The 11217-nt window shown below is 39.1% G+C and overlaps 1 long non-coding RNA gene across 1 annotated transcript; it reads left to right on the plus strand.

Moving 5' to 3' along the window:
- Window positions 1–7203: 7203 nt before the first annotated feature.
- On the plus strand, window positions 7204–10923 carry LOC140195866 (uncharacterized). The gene is made up of 3 exons (XR_011885558.1): window positions 7204–7316; window positions 8112–8280; window positions 10401–10923. It is a non-coding gene; the product is annotated as an uncharacterized lncRNA (long non-coding RNA).
- Window positions 10924–11217: the final 294 nt, after the last annotated feature.

An 11217-nucleotide genomic window follows, 5' to 3' on the forward strand; every position in this document is an offset into this window, starting at 1 on the left:
CTACTAAAGGGGGAAGGGTGGCAGTACTAGTCAGGGAAGATATCACAGCAGTGCTCAAACAGGACAGACTGGAGGGCTCGTCTAGTAAGGCTTTATGGGTGAAACTGAGGAATAAGAGAGGTATGACCATGTTAATGGGACTATATTATAGACCACCCATCATTCTGTGGGATTTAGAGGAACCAATTTGTAGAGAGATCACAGACTGTTGCAAGAAACATAAGGTTGTGATAGTAGGTGATTTTAATTTTCCACATATTGACTGTAAAAGGACTAAATGGGATAGAGTTTGTCAAATGTGTTCAGGAAAGTTTCCTTAATCAGTACATAGAAGCCCCAATGAGAGAGTGTGAAATACTTAATCAATAGGGAATGAGAGCAGGAGACAGAAGTTTGTGTAGGGGATCACCCATTAGTTTAAGGATAATTATGGAATAGGATAGGCCTGATCCTCAGTTTCAGATTCTAAATTGGAGAAAGGCCGGTTTTAACGGCAATCAGAAAGGCTCTGGCAAGTGTAGATTGGGTCAGGCTGTTTTCTGTCAAAGTGTACTTGGTAAGATAGAGGTCTTAAAAAGTGAAATTTTGAGAGTACAAACCTTGTATGTGCCTGTCAGAATAAAAGGCAGGGATAACAGATTTGTAAACCTTGGTTTTCAAGAGATGTTGAAGACCTGGTTAAGAAAAAAAAGAGGTGCATAGCAGGTAGTAACAAATGAGGTACTTGAGGAGTATAAGAAATGCAAGAGAACACTTAAGAAAGAAATGAGGAGGGCTAAAAGAAGGCATGAGGTTGCTCTAGTAGACATGGTGAAGAAGAATCCTAAGGGCTTCTACAGATATGTTAAGAGCACAAGGATTGCAATGGACAAAATTGGTCCTCTGGAAGATCAAAAAGGTAATCTATGCATGGAGCCAAAAGAGATGACAGTGGTTTGAAGTGGATTTTTTCCATCTATATTTACTTGGGAGACAGACACGGAGTCAATAGAAGTGAGGCACAGCAGCAGTGAGGTCATGGACCCTATACAGATTTGTGAGGAGGAGGTGCATGCTGTCTAGAAGTAAATCAGGGTGGTCAAATCGATAGGGCCTGACAAGGTGTTCCCTCGGACCCTGTGGGAGGCAAGTGCAGAAATTGTAGGGGCCCTAGCAGAGATATTTAAATCACTCTTAGTGACAAGTGAAGTCCCAGAGAACTGGAGGATAGCCAATGTTGTTTCACTGTTTTAAAAAAAGCTCTAAGAATAAACCAGGAAATTATAGGCCAGTGAACCTGACATCAATAGTGGGAAAGTTATTGGAAGATATTCTAAGGGACTGCATATGAGTGCTTGGATAGACAAGGATTGATTAAGGATAGTCAGCATGGCTTTGTGCATGGTAGTTCATGTCTAACCATTCTCATAGAGTTTTTCAAGGATGTTACCAGGAAAGGTGATGAAGGTATGGCAGTGGATGTTGTCCACATGTACTTCAGCAAGGCATTTGACAAGGTCCCACATGGGAGGTTGGTCAAGAAGGTTTTGTCGCTTGGCATTCTAGATGAGTTAGTAAATTGGATTAAACATTGGCTTTGTGGGAGAAACCAGACAGTGGTAATAGATGGCAGTCTCTTTGACTGGAGGCCTGTGACTTGTGGCATGCTGCAGGGATTGGTGCTGGGTCCGTTGCTGTTTTTATGATCTATATCAATGTTCAGGATGATAATGTGGTTAACTGGATCAGCAAATTTGGGAATAACACCAATATTGGGGGTGCAGTGGACAGGGAAGAAGACTATCAAAGCTTGTAGCAGGATCTGGAAAAATGGTCTGAGAAATGGCAGATGATAATTTTTTTTGTAATTTATTTTTTATTGAATTTCATCATCAAACATTTCCATAAGATATATTTCATATACTGTACATATATATCATATAATCATATTTGTCACAAATCTCCACATAATATTTATCTGAGGTATACACTTATAGAAAGGAGAGGAAAGGAAGAACAATCGAAAGAAGAAAACTTTGTACAGAGTAGGGAGTGATCTTTTTTTACAATATATTCATTGACTTGTGAGAATAAAATCAGGCCTATGAGGTGTTATGTAGTTAAACCATTTTTTCCAGTATGAATAAAATTGTTCCAACTTATGATTAACAGATGCTGTTATCTTCTCCATTTTGTAAATGTCCATTGTAATTTCCATTCATACATTTAAAGTTGGGCTCTCCTGTGATAACCATTTCCTGGTAAGAGTCTTTTTACCAGCCACCAGCAGTATATTCATTAAGTATTTATCTCTTTTCAACTATTCTTGAGGTATAGACCCAAAATATATGCTCTTACTCTCTAAGGGTATTTCACATTTAAAGATGTCTTGCATGGCATTATGTATCCCACTCCAACAGTCTTTGATAACAAGGCATTCCCAGAAAATATGATAATAGTTTGCATTTTGATTTCCACAATTTCTGCAGCAAACAGGGGGGTTACTATCATAATGGGATTTCTGAGAGGGTGTAATAAAATATCTTATCAAGTTTTTCCACCCGAACTCCCTCCATTTCTGTGAACTGGTACACTTCTATTGATACCTCCATATTATTGTCCAGTCTTCCTCAGATATTATTATCCGTCCTTCCTTCTCCCATTTTGTTTTAATGTATGAAGTCAAATGTGTTTTAGGATTTGACAAACCCTTATACACGCTTGAAATGATTTTACTACCGTTGTCTGAATTATATGCTTTTCTAAATAGCTCTATCAGACATGTACTTGCCTTGGTTACATTCTTAACCGTCCTATTAACATACTGTCGCATCTGTAAATACCGATAAAAGTCTTGTTTTTCTAATAAGTGTTTCTCTTTAAGCATTTCAAAACTGAACAGTGTTCCTTCTTTCATTATATTGCAAATAGCTGTTATTCCTTCAGCTGTCCAGTCCTTAAATCTAGCATCCAGTTTATTCGGCGTAAAATCCGAGTCATACACGCACCATTTAAGAATTGCAATGTCTCTCCCTAGTTTATATTCTTTTATAATAGTTTTCCATATTTTAAGAGTCCATTTCACCCGCGGGTTGTCAATATTATTTATGTAACTTTGTAGGTTGTTATCAGCCAAAATTGCCTGTATGGGGATGGAAAGTATCCTCTCCTCAATGCTTTCGCATTGAGCATCATATGATGGGTTGCACCAGCATATCACGGCTCTCAACTGTGCTGCAAAGTAATAATCTCTAAGAGAAGTTAGGCCCCATCCCCCCTTTTCCTTGGCTAATTGCAAAGTTTTGAGATGAACCCTATGCCTTTTACCTTGCCATATATATCTTGATAGCATCTTGTTCCATTCATTGAATTGATTTTGGTTAATCTCTATTGGTAGGGTCTGAAAGAGATATAGTAGTCTGGGCAGTGTATTCATTTTAATAGATTCAATCCTTGAACTGAGACCAAGGAAAGCAATTAGGTTCCACCTTGTTATATCTTCCTTAATTTTTTTTATATATAGGCTGATAATTGCATTCTGATAATTTTGCCAAATCTTTTGTGTTACGTAACCGGCAACAATGAACATCAATCGAGACAGGTTATAAAAAAACAACCAAACATTTATTAAACACGGATAAACAATTAAAAAAAACGAATGAAAACCTTAACCGGAAGTTAACCGCTATGCAGCCATTCAACAAATCGTCACTCGGCACTGGTTCTTAAAGCGTTAAGTGCGAAAACAGTTCTTAAAGCAGTAAAGTCAGATATAGTTCTTAAAATGGTAAATTCGAAAATCCAACAGATTTATACGTTCAATTGGGAGAGATTTCTCTGGAGAAGGATTTCTTCATAGACGCGACTTTCCTGTTGGTTCTGTCCAAAGGATTCATGACCTTAAATTCTAGACAGCACCTTGCATGAACTCTTTTCTCTTTTGGCAAGAGTTGTCTACGATGCAGGTCACTACTCCTTTAACGAAGACTCAATAAGGTCAATCCTTTGTTAAACTGCCGAACGATACCAACTCCTCTCAATCCTTCGGATCCTGTACTTCAATAAAGTCTTCACTCTCCCGTACTACTGCTGGAATAAGGTACATCAACACATCTAGCAAAAATTTCCAGTCCAGCACTATTGTACCTTGCAACAGAACATAACACCCCATTTTAAAATTGAAACTGTGTCATAAAAACAAATACGCAACAGAAACAGAGACACATCAATGTTCTAGCTGGAAAACTAAAAACTAAAAACTAACTGTGTCATCTGAGCTCTTCCCTTATAAACCCATGGTGCACATGTCATCACGTGACCTCACACCGGTGGGAAAATTACATCAGGTGAAGTCCAAAAGACCATTACATCATTCTCACAAAAAAAAATCACAGATCTCCTTGAGGTATGTAACATTTGGCATAATGATGCCCAAATATTTGACGGACTCTGTTTGCCATGCCCAAGGATATCTACTTTCAATTTCTCTTGGTGGGCTATTGTTATATGAAAGTAGTTGGGTTTTATCTGTGTTGATCTTGTATCCTGATAATTGGCCATATTGTTCAAAGGATTGCATCAATTTAGGTAAAGAGTATGTTGGTTGCCCTAGATAGATCAAAATGTCATCCGCGTAACAGGCCAATTTATGCTCTGTCCCTTTAATAGTAATTCCCGATGTATTGAGCTAATGGTTCCAGATATAATGCGAAGAGTAGCGGTGACCATGCACAACCCTGTCTCGTGCCCCTTTCTTGGGTAAAACTATCAGATAAATATCCATTGATTTTAATCCTGGCAGTAGGATTGGCGTATAGTGCCTGTATAGTTTTAATAATTGTGTCATGTAGACCAAATCTATGTAAAACTCTATAAAGAAAATTCCAATTAACCGAATCAAATGCCTTTTCAGCGTCCATGCGTCTCACTATTGCTTCAATTTCATTTTTTTTTATATTATCCATAATGTGAAGTGTAGTTCGTATATTGTCTTGTGTTTGGCGTTGTTGTATAAAACCTGTCTGATCATTATGTATCAGTGTGGGTAGAAACTCTTCTAATCATTTGGCCATGATGAAGGTAAATATTCTATAACCCACATTAAGAACAGATATTGGTCTAAAGGACCCATATTCCATTTCATCTTTGCCTTCTTTCAGTATAGCTGAGATTATCGCCTCCTTCCAGCTGGGTGGCATTTGTGCCTTTCTCAGTGCCCAGTTCAGTGTGGGGAGTAAAACAGGGATTAACTCACTTCTAAACTCTTTACATCACTCTGCCATATATCCATTTGATCCTGGTGACTTGCTTAACTTAAGCCTACTAATTGCAGTTTTTAGTTCAGCTTCAGTTATGTCAGCAGTCATCATTCTATTTTGTTCTTTGCTTAAAGTGGGTAGCTCTAAAGAATTCAGGAAGGTGTCAATTTGGGTTAAGTTTCCCCCTGGAACTTTGGAATATAGAGTTTTGTAAAACATTTCAAAAGCTTCATGAATTTCACTTAGCTTATTTTTTTTATCACTTTTGTTCTTGGATCTCTAATTCTATGAATTGTATTTTCTGCTATCTTTTTTTTTTCAGTTTCCATGCCAGTATTTTCATAGATTTAGATCCACTTTCATAGTGTCTCTGTTTCAGAAACACTAATTTTTTTCTAATTTCTTGTGTAGCCAAACAATTAATTTCATTCCAAATTTTTTTAAATTTCCTCTAGTGTACCCTGTGCCAAACTCAATTTGTATTTTTTTTCTAGTTCCTTCAGTTTATTTTGTAATTCCTCTAATGTTTTATTCCTTATTTTTTTCTTATATGAAGATATTGCTATAATTTTCCCTCTTAAGACAGCCCTCAGAGTATCCCATAATTAGGGATCATTGAGTAGACTTGCATTTAGTTTCCAAATAGTATTCTTTGGTTGTATGTCAAAATCAACAGATAAATATATAGGTGCATGGTCACTTACATCTATTGTCCCAATTCCACAGGTGATTATCTTGTCTCTATCTTTTCCAAATGTTATGAAATAATCTATTCTTGTATATACAGAATGGGGGGCAGAATAATGAGTGTAATCCCTTCTGTCAGGGAAAGGGTCCCTCCATATATCAATTAGACCAACATCCTCAAAAAGAGTGTTAACTTTCTTATGTAAGGACTTCATTTCATAAGTTTTTCTATTGGAAGAATCTAACTTTGGTTGTAATTGTAAATTTAAGTCTCCCTCACATATCAAGAGACCTTCTGTTACCGTTACCATAATATTAGTAATTTTCTGGAAGAAACTAACATCACTTCCTGGGGGTGCATATATATTCAATAAAGTAACCGGATTTCCATCTATATTCCACCTTACCAGAATATATCTGCCCTCCTTATCTCCCATTTCAAATACTTTTTCAAAATTTAGCTTGCTTGAGATGAGAATAGCAACTCCTCTTCTATGTCCTGATTTATATGAGAAAAACAAATTACTGAAGCCCATTCCCTTTAATTTTCCATGCTCATTATCACTTAAGTGAGTTTCCTGTAAATATACTACATGGGCTTGTTCTTTTTTCATTTTTGATGGAATTTTACTGCGCTTGACTGGATTCAACAGCCCATTGACATTAAAAGAAATGAATTTTACTTTGTCCTTAGCCATGTGTATTTATCTGTTAGTATATCATTGAAATTTGCAGAATATAATTTAATCGATCTACTCCCTGAACAAATTAGAGCCAAGAAACGTGAATAATAAAAAAAAGGTAATGAAGATGTGATTCCAAGGCTGGGGTCTCTAGATGACCCTGGGTTGAGCTAGAAGAAATGTCTAGCCGTGGGGGATAGTCCCTCCTACCTGTGAGTTGAGGGCCCCCGCTGCAGTACCTATAAAAGTAAGTAAAAAAATCTATGTCCATTACACAGAAATAATTTCCCTGTGTATTCCTCCCATATATATATTCTCATTTAGGTGGGTAAAAAGGAATGAATGAATGAATTTTTAAAAATTGCATAATATAAAATCTACATTATAATATGTATTTCTCGATATAGGTATATCACCCTCTATTTTTGCTTCCGTTTAGTTTCTTAGCACTTTTAAAGTTAGCGAAACTTTATGGCTTTTCTGGAGGAGGTGAGGGCTGTCCTCGGAGAACTCACAGTCTCTTCCTAATACCCTTCTCTCATCCTGTTCCCCTCCCCTGCTTTCTCGGTTCTCTTCCTATTTCCCAAGCAGATCGGGATAACTGCTCAGCCAGACTTTCCCTTGGTTTGACCACGCTAATGGGCAGTCCTCTGTTCTTCATGTCTGTAGTCGCCTCTTCCACCCTCTGATATAGCTGTATACCTTCTTGGTAAAATACCCTCAGTTTAGTAGGCTACGGGGTTTGGAATTTAATCTTTTCTTGCTTCAATATTCGTTCTGCTTCGGAATATTCCTTCCGTTTCTGTAGGACCGCCGGGGGGGGGGGGTAATCAAGATCGATACATATTAACTTCCTGTTCCAAAACACACTCTTCTTACCCCAGGCCCTTCGTAGAATCTCCGGTTTGCTCTTGAGTCGAAGGAATTTAAGTACTATTGAGTGCGGTTTACTTTGTCTGTCTCTGGGAGGCCGTGAGACGAGCAAACAATGCGCCCTCTCAATTTCAATCTCCATAGTCGGGGGAATCTCCAGCGCTTCCCGCAGCAGCTTGTCTACAAAGTCCATCATCGATAATCCCTCCACTTCTTTGGGAACATTATAAATCCTGATATTTTTCCGTCGCGACCTTCCCTCCTGGTCAAGCAATTTACTTTCCTGTTGATTTAATATTTTTATCTTACTTAGTATCTGTTCCACGTTTTGCACACAATCTTCCACCTTCTCAATTCAAGTCTCTGCCACCGCTATTTTCTGATTGCTGTTGGCGAGCTCTGACTTTATCTCATTGAGTTGCTGCTTTATATCTCTTTGGACTTCCCTTAACTCTTCCAGAATCTTTATCACGTTTGCTGCTTCACCTGCACGAGGCCCCGCGTCAGCCTCGCCGCCGCGTGCACGTGCAGGAGAGCCGCGCCCTGTACCTCTCTCTTCCGTAGGCTCCGCAGTGCTGCTTGTTTTAATCTCCGTTCTTTTTCACCATTCTTGCCCCCCTTATCAATTCAGATATTTCCGAAAGATCTTATATTTGATGGACTAACAGGGCAAAATATGCGTTTTTCCGGAGGAACTGTTGATTCAAACTGCCATTCTGGATGATGGCATCGCTGGAACCGACAGATGGAAATTAATGCTGACTTTTGAGAGGAGTTGCACTAAGGGATGACCATCCAGGGTAAGTCTTAAACAGTGAGTGGTAGGGCCCTGAGGAGTGCAGAAGAATAGAGGGATCATGGAATACATGTCCATAATTCATTGAAAGTAGCTTTATAGGTAGAAAGGGTTGTAAAGAAAGCTTTTGGCACATTGACCTTCATAAATCAAAGTATTGAGAAAAGGAGATGGGATAATATGCTGAAATTGTATAGGATATTGGTGAGGCCTAATTTGGAGTACTGGTCACCTATCTACAGGAAAGGTGTAATTAAGATTGATAGTGTACAGAGAAAATTTACAAGGATGTTGCTGGGACTGGAGGACCTGAGTTATAAGGAAAGATTAAATAGGTTAGAACTTTATTCCCTATAATGAAGAAGACTGAGGGGAGATTTGATAGAGGTATACAAAATTATGAGGGCTATAGATAGATTAACTTCAAGCAGGCTTTTTCCACTTAGGTTGGGTAAGACTACACTAGAGGTCATGGGTGAAGGGAGAGAGATGAAATGTTTAAGGGAAACTTCTTCACTCTGAGGGTGGAGTGAACTGCCAGTGCAAGTGGTGGATGCAATTTCAATTTCAACATTTAAGAGAAATTTGGATAGGCACATGGATGGGAGTGGTATGCAGGGCTACGATCCAAGTGCAGATCAGTGGGACTAGGCAGCTTAAATAGAATGGCATGGACTAGATGAGCTGAAGGGCCTGTTTTTGTGTCTGTATTTTTCTGTGACTCTATGACTTTAATATTTTCATTGCCTATTCCATGTTGGGAAGTTGGATTTGTTGCTCATTCCTTAGACCCCCATGGAAGGAAACATTTTGAAAATCAGTTCACCCACGCAGAATCAACAATAAAGTTTCAAAGAAAATTGTATTATCAGAGTACATATATATCTCCATATACAACCCTGAGATTCATTTTTCTATGGGCATACTGAGCAAACTTATAGAATAGTAACTATAACAGGATCAATGAAAGATCAACCAGAGTGCAGAGTGCAAATACAAACAGCAATAAATAATGTGCTGGGTCCAGGTCTATAGGTAAACCGAACAGTTTTATGAATAAACTAGCAATTTTATGGTCATCTCATAGTAGAGTTTATTTGAACTTGTAAGTTGTTAGTTCATAACCATAATCACTACATTAATGTAGCCAAGTACATGCAAACCCCGTGACACTAGATTGATGAGCAGTGAGTTACAATTTTCAATTAAAGACTCTGGCACTAAACCATTATAGAGTCATATCTTTTGATTATTTCTTTATAAAGGATTTCTAAGTCTGATGAGTAGAGCTGGCCTGATGAACCATAGCTTATAGCTTTGTATTCATAATTAGAAATCCAAAGACCATTCATCTGAAAAATGACAACAATAGCAAGTCCAATAATGATGGGAGAAAACATCTACAATCATTTCACAGCAAGCGCAAGATCAGCAGGTTAAAAGCACCAATGAAAAAAGCTGGAAGGCATTGAATCCTATCAATTCTAATGAAGGGCTGCATCTGTCTTTCCACAGCAGATGTTAATCGACCTGATGCACCTTTGCAGTATTTCTTTGCAATTGCATCAATGAACAGGCAAGGAAAATTGCAGGATGGAAGCCAGTCTGTGGAGCTTACGTTTCAAAATGACCCCAGGGATTTATTTATTTTTTTTAGAGAGACAGCACGGTGACAGGCCCTTCTGGCCAGCGAGCCTGTGCCAGCCAATTAGCCTACTAACCGATATATCCCTGGGATGTGATGTGGGAGGAAATCAGAGCACCCGGAGGAAACCCACGCGTTCACGGGGAGAACATACAAACACCTTACAGGCAGTGCTGAGAAATAACCCAGCTTGCTGGCACTGGAAAAGTGTTGTACTAAACATTACACCACCTTGCTGCCCTTACGCTAACCACTAAGTTACAGTGACGGCCACGGTATTTATTCACAGCATGCCAAGTCATTTTCGAAAGGTTTTTAAGAGGAAACCGCATTGGTAGGTGTTTAGTCACATGGCACATGTAAGGACAAACGATCCCTTGAGTGAAATAAATTATTTTTGACAACAATCTGGTAGTTTCATTGTAACTAGGTGTTTATTTCCAGATTTAGTAAACAGTTAAATTTAAATTCCTGTATAGAATGTTTTGTTGGAGGGAGGAGAAGATCGTGACGCGACGCAGCGCGTGCGGCCGTTCCAAATGAATATCGATTATGTGTAACTAGGGGGGCCGTGCACAATCCGGATTTGATGGAGACAGCCGTGAAGCGCAGAGGAACATCTGGAGTAACTTCTGAAATGCCTGCTTATCGCCTGTTGCCGGGGCCGGGGTCGAAGTGCTCGGCAGAGATGGTGCTCGGTGCTCGGTGCTCAGTGTCAAAGAGGTGGTCGGAGGCTCGGAGTTTTTGGATGGACTCTGAGTCGGACTGTGGTCGGATGCTTTCAGGATGCTGCATCGGCAAGTTGGCGGCGCTGGAGGTTTACCGTCTGCGTGAGATAATGGGACTTCCGAGAGACTTTGAGACTTTTACTGTGCCATGGTCTGTTCTTATCAAATTATGGTATTGCTTTGCACTGTTGTAACTATATGTCATAATTATGTAGTTTTTGTTACTTTTTAAGTCGGTTTGTCGTGTGTTTTCGTGATATCATTCTGGAAAAATATTGTGTCATTTCTTAATGCATGCATTACTAAATGACAATAAAAGGGGACTGCGTGTCCTCATAATCAAATCAATGAACTGGATTTGAGTGAATGCAGCAACTGATGCAGTTTGCTTCTGTGTCCTGTTGTTTGTGGATAGGAGTCCAGGTGGCACTGCTGGAAGAAGAATGAGGGATAAGCAGAGAAATGAATGCAGTGAAACTAGAGCAAGCCATACTCCTGTGCTGGAAATGATGGGCCTGGCTCGATGCAGCAAGGCAGGAGATAGACCTCCCGGGATCCGTGTCACCTC

Source organism: Mobula birostris, chromosome 4 (genome assembly GCF_030028105.1).
Source record: "Mobula birostris isolate sMobBir1 chromosome 4, sMobBir1.hap1, whole genome shotgun sequence".
NCBI lineage: Eukaryota > Metazoa > Chordata > Chondrichthyes > Myliobatiformes > Myliobatidae > Mobula > Mobula birostris.